The sequence below is a fragment of the Sciurus vulgaris genome (genome assembly GCF_902686455.1).
Source record: "Sciurus vulgaris genome assembly, chromosome: 2".
NCBI lineage: Eukaryota > Metazoa > Chordata > Mammalia > Rodentia > Sciuridae > Sciurus > Sciurus vulgaris.
The window spans coordinates 98,907,089-98,913,525 of NC_136462.1; positions in this window are offsets into that span (position 1 = coordinate 98,907,089).

Sequence of the window (6,437 nt, forward strand, 5' to 3'; positions counted from 1 at the left end):
TTTCTGGCATTGAGCCTGTTTGCAAAAATAGATAAGATTCTTTCACAGACGTCTGCTACATTTCAGGAGGTTAATTGGACCTCCTGAATAAAGGCTGAGAAAGGAAAGAAAATTGACTCTATCCCCAGATACAAGTCAAATATTAATGTACTGACATAAAACAAAAGTTTAACCCTCTATGTGTTAAAGCAATAAGGATTTCTTACAACATTAATCTACTCTTAGTCCAACAAAATAATTTATGTCAAGTTCTATTATTCAGAGAAACTAGTCTTAAAGGAATTAAGGTTTGTACAATTATGGTTAAACAACAGATGGTATTTAAAGTATTATAATACATTTCAGATTTCAAAGTTTTCTTTAAAAACTAAACTTGGTGGGCAGACACTTCACAGAAGAAGATATACAGGTGATCAACAAATATATGAAAAAGTGCTCATCATCCCTGGTAATTAGAGAAATGCAAGTTAAAACCACCCTAAGATTTCATCTAACTCCAATTAGAATGACTATTATCAAGAACACAAGCATTAATAAGTGTTGGTGTGGATGTGGGGAAAAAGGCACACTCATACATTGCTGGTGGAGTTGCAAATTGGTGCAGCCACTCTGGAAAGCAGTATGGAGATTCCTCAGAAAACTTGGAATGGACCCACCATTTGATCCAGCTATTCAACTCCTCATCTTATACCCAAAGGACTTAAAATCAGCATACTACAGTGATGCAGCCTCATCAATGTTCACAGCTGCTTAATTCACAATAACCAGATTGTGGAAACAACCTAGATGCCCTTCAATTGATGAATGGATAAAGAAACTGTGGTATATATACATGATGGAATATTACTCAGCCATAAAGAATAGTAAAATTATGGCATTTTCTGATAAATGAATGAAGTTGGAAAATATGCTAAGTGAAATAGGCCAAACTCAAAAAACCAAAGGCTGAATGTTTTCTCTGATAAGTGCATGGTGATATATAACAATGGGAGGTGGCGGGGGAAATAGAAGAAGGAAGGAACTTTAGGTGGTGTAGAGGAAAAAGGGGTGGGAATGGAAAAACAGTAGAATGAAACAGATGGTATTACCCTAAGTATATGTAGGATTACATGAATGGTGTGGATATACATTGTGTACAACAACAGAAATGAAAAGCTGTACCCCATTTGTGTACAATGAATCAAAATGTGCCTGTAAAAATAAAAACATTAAAAAAAAAAAAAAGATCAGAACGTCCCTGTCAGCAATGTTGCCAACTTGTGGAAGAGCCTGGTGTGACTTCTCCATGTAAAGGTTCTCGTTCCCATGCCACTTGCCTTCCTGAGCTGCTATATTTTTCTCCTTAGCATTATCACCATCCGTCACACCATATGTTTTCTTCTCATGTGTTTATTATCTATTCCCTCACCAGAATGGATATCAGAATGAATGTTGCATGAGAGCAGGTCTTTTGTTTGATTCTTTGCTGTATCCCTGGTGCCAGAACAATTCCTGATATGTAGTAAGGGCTCAATAAATATTTCCTAATTTTAAATAAATAAAATCAGTTTGAGATCCTTCCCACTGACTCTGTGAATTGACTGGTCAATATGGTTGATCAGCTGCTATTTTCATTTATGGATAAAATTTACTTCACTCTGAAAAGCATTTGATATGGTTCCAGAAATATATGCACTACAGAATTTAAAAAAAAAAAATTATACTTGGTCAATATAAAAACGTCAGCGTAATTGTGATGCTGTTACCGGCTTATTCAGATACTAAATGTATTCTCATCTTCCAAGTATACAAATCTTGAAAGTATAAGATTTCAAAGAACATTTTACCCAGCTGGTTCTCTCCAAAATGAAGTTTTCTCTAACAGTGGTCTCTTACAGATTTATATAAACATAACAAATTTGGTTACAAATCTATGTCACTTAATATTTTGTAATTAGATAAAAATAATCTGTCATACATTATAAAATTTTATGTTACTTTCTACACTGAGGAGTTAACTTAAATAAGTAAAATTTTAAAAGACAATACAGAGAGCCTAGTTTAAGTAAAGATTGACAATATGGTATATAAAAACATTTTGCCACAAAAAGGGGTATTGAAGCTCTCTTGTTTGGTTCATGTTTCAGATATAATGTTAAATTGTGTTAACTGGTTCATATAAATTAATATCTATATATATAAACATTATAAAGTAATATTCAAGAAAGAGACAAAAGATTAGTTTAAAAAATAAAACACCTTACCTAAGATTTGTCAAGAGGCCACCCCACCTAAATTAAGACTCTGCCTCTCATCTCATTCCTTGTTAAGATAATCATTCAAGTTCATTTAAAATCAAGTTTAAAAGATGAGTTTTTGTTATAAGGATCACTGCAATCTTAAAATAATTTTCTTTGGTACATAGTTATTATACAATTATGTTTTTACTCTTGTTAATTTTATTTTGTATTTTTCTTACAAACCATAATTGTTGCCTATTAATGCCTTATATAAGTACAATTTTTTTTTTTTTTTTTTTTTTTTTTTTTTTTTTTGTGGTGCTAGGGATTTGAACCAGGGCTTTGTGCTTGGGAGGGGAAGCACTCTACCAACTGAGCTATATCCCCAACTCCGTAAGTACAATTTCTACTGTAACAACCTAAGTTAATTTAAGATAATAGGTTATCACTTTTAGGACGTCAAGATGTAAGGTTGACTTTCAGTATTTATACTGACCCCATTTCATAATCTGGTTGCTCAACTTATTATTAAAGACAAAAGTTAAGTCATACAACAGGTGGGAGTTGAGCCTCCCTTTTTGTGATGCCCCTTTTAGTTCAACAACATTGGTTTTGGCGATCCTCAAGTGCCTAACAGGTGACTTTTACTAACTTTCCTGCCTAAGTAAAAAAATGCTCATTAAGTCATTTCTTACTGCTTAAATAACTTTTGTGGTGCTGGGTCATCTTCTACAGTTTAAAATGCTCCAGCTTATACCAATTTTTCCTTTCAAAAAAAAAAAAAAAAAAAAAAAAAAAAAAATAGGAGAGATAGAACCCCACAAATCTGTTTGAATCATGCTCTCTTTGTTTTAAATTTTTAAAAACCGTGATCCTGAAAGTTGCAGTGCTGCCAGGTGACACGTCTTCTACCACAACAGGCCAATCAGGCCTAATTTGGTGGAGAGACTTACAAACAGGACAACAGAATGCACCAGATCCAGGAATAATGTGGGGCAGAGGCCATGCTTGTATCTTTCCAGAAGGTGCTGCTCATCATATCTGGGTACCTGAATATGCTGTTCAGCATCACCATGGAAGATTTTGAGCCACAGTACAGACAACCTAAGAACCTGATGCATCAGGCTGAACAGACAGTCAAACAGCAGGGAGGCCCTAAGTCTCTAGCCACAGGGTTTGTGGCTATGCTGGCTTTATTGAGCTGTCAGGTAAGAGGAGTTCATGGGGAAACTTAATGGACTTATTTCCCAGATCTGCCTTTAGTACAACCAGCTGTGTGGACTGGAGAATCCATTCCAGTATTTATTAATGATACTCTTATGATGGGAGACTTTTCAGATAAATATATTACACCTGTTCATTCAATTGGATTTAATTATAGTGGATATAGTGGGAATTTACCTATATGTTGGTCCCATGAGCAATGTGCTGGCTGTTTGAAAGTAGCCTCAGAGGAAAAGACAGCATATGGGAGGGGGTAATCAATCTCACTGGCACCTCAGACTTAAAATTGTATGTCTGGACAGTTACTAAACTGGGACTCCCCCATGACAAGACAGTCTGTCCCAGGGAGCATCCACCAATACCTTATTGGCCTAATCATACTACATCAGAATTGGGTACCTTTCCTAAATGGATGGAATGTGCTAATATTCTGCCAGTGCAGCATAACATCCCAGGCAACAGTAAATATGTTTTGGGTTGGTCTCCTAGAATTGATAAAAAACAACCACATCAGGATTCCATGGCTCTTGGAGGACTTGTTAGTAATGTCCTGACTTTCAGTGGTTGTGGCATGCAAAACGATCTGTGGCATTAAATAGCTGCCTCAGATGGTATCAGTTATGACAAGAGCTCCCTACCTGATTTTGTACACAGACGCTGTAAAGTGGTTTCCTGCTATGGCCTGTGGGCCTGTGCCCAATTTCCTATGTTTTCATTTCTGGAAGAATAAAAGTAAAAATGACAGGACAAAGATATCACGTAACTTGTCAAAGATGTAATCTAACCAATTGCATTACCAGGTATAATAGAAACAAGGAGTACTTGTGTTATACCAACCTTCCTTTGTTTTACTCCCAGCTAACGTTTCAGAGCTGTGGTATTTTGATGCTGGGGTTCAAGTCCTACAACAGATGCATGCCCGGCTAAATAGACCCCGATGTGCTATTGGTCTTGTACTTGAAATAGTCACTTTGATATCTGTTTTGGTCTCTGACATGACATCTGCCATAGCTTTGTCCCAAAACATTCAAAATGCTCATTTTCTTAATAATTTAGCTGAAAATACGTCCAAAGTCCTAAACAATCAGGTAAATGTTGATGAAAAGATTGAAACTAAATTAAATGCTTTGGAAGCTACTGTCATAAATATAGGAAATGAGCTTATAGTCCTCAAATTTAAACCAATGCCTACAAATGGCTACAAATTTGTTTGTGTTACAGCAGCCAAATATAAAGCTTCCCAAGGGATTAGGAAAAGGTTAAAAATCATTTAGGGGCTGGGGAGATAGCTCAGTCGGTAGAGTGCTTGGGCATTTGGCACAACGTGGAGAGACCCTGACTCAAAAAACAATTACATAATGTATAAATATTTGCCAAGTGGGTAAATTTATGAATGTTATTCACCTGTTTACCTCAGCATTCTATTTACATATTTTTGGTTTGAGTGTATCCTTAATATTTTCCAAGAAAAAGCATGTGTAGTAAACTTTACAAAAATATCATCTCATGGCCAACCTCAAATTTCTCCTCTTTCCCCTTAACATTTACTGCTTTGCTGCTGCCTCTGAGATACTGTACAGCAGGTGAGAATCCTGATGTCAGTCTTTTTTCCTTTGTAAACTTCTTTCTTTACTTGCAGAGTCCCTTAAATGTAACATTCAGTGAATTATTTTATTTTCTCCTTTCTGGTTCTACTTCCACTCTGAAAATCCTAAATCATATCACTTCATGAATATAGAAAATACTGTGTATCTACTTTATGCTAGTCACTGTTCTAGGTGAATAGTGAATAAAATACAAATCTATTGACCGTTGGGATTTATTCTGTGTGCTTCCACTTCCTCTTGCATATTTGCCATTACTTTGACAAGGAATTGGTTTACTTGTTTATGACTGAGCACTTGCATGATTACTTAAATTCTCTTCATGTTTTAGTTTACATTTGGTGCTTATGGCCACTTTTTAACCCATTTCCTAGTTTTACCTCTTCTTTTTTTTTATGTGATGGGGATAGAACTTGGTGTCTCCCACATGCTAGGCCAAGAGCTTTGCCATTCAACTACATTCCCAAACCCCTTTGTACCAGTTTCATTAAAGGAAAACCAAAAAGTAACTTCAGATGTTAAGAGATGAATATGGAGTAGATTATGCACTGTGATGCACATTACAAATAATACACCTACAAACCTAAGCATGTATTCATATTCTAACTATACTACTGTAATGGTAGAAACTCCAAGATGGCAAATTCTTTTGCAGAGAAAAATCTGGTTCAATATATGTATATGTATACTCTTAACATGTATATATTACACTCTAAATGCATATGGAAAATATACACTTAATGTATGACATATAAATCTGAGTGATTCTTTTTTCTCCCCAGTTCCAGGGATTGAACCCAGGATGCTTTATCACTGAGCTACATCCCCAATCTTTTTTTTTTTTTTTTTTTTTTTTTTTGAGACAGCTGTCACTCAGTTGCCCAGGCTGATCTCACTCAAATTTCTGATCTTCTTGCCTCAGCCTCCTGAGTAGCTGTAATTAAACATATGCACAGTGGCCCACATAACTCTTGATAGGTAGATTTTTCTTTTTTCTGTATGTTTCCATGACTTGATAAATTTTTAAGGGCAAATAACTAAATCACTTAAACCTGACATCTTTCTATAAAATGGGATTAAAATGAATAATTAAAGTAAAATATTAAAAATTAATGCAAAAGTTAATGGGAGGACTGGGCTTTATAGCCTGGTGTAAAGCATTTTTAGCATGCACAAGGTTCTCAGTTCTATCACCAGGACCTCTAACACCCACCCCCACAAATTTATTATGAAAATGAATATTAAGTAGTTAACATAGTACCAGGTTCAGTACTTGATAGTTATTATCATTATTAACAATTATCTACTATTAACCTCTGCTTAGAACTCTCCTCCAAAGCTTGAACAGTCCACTTCTCTTTTATTTTCATTGTTACTACTTACAATTGTA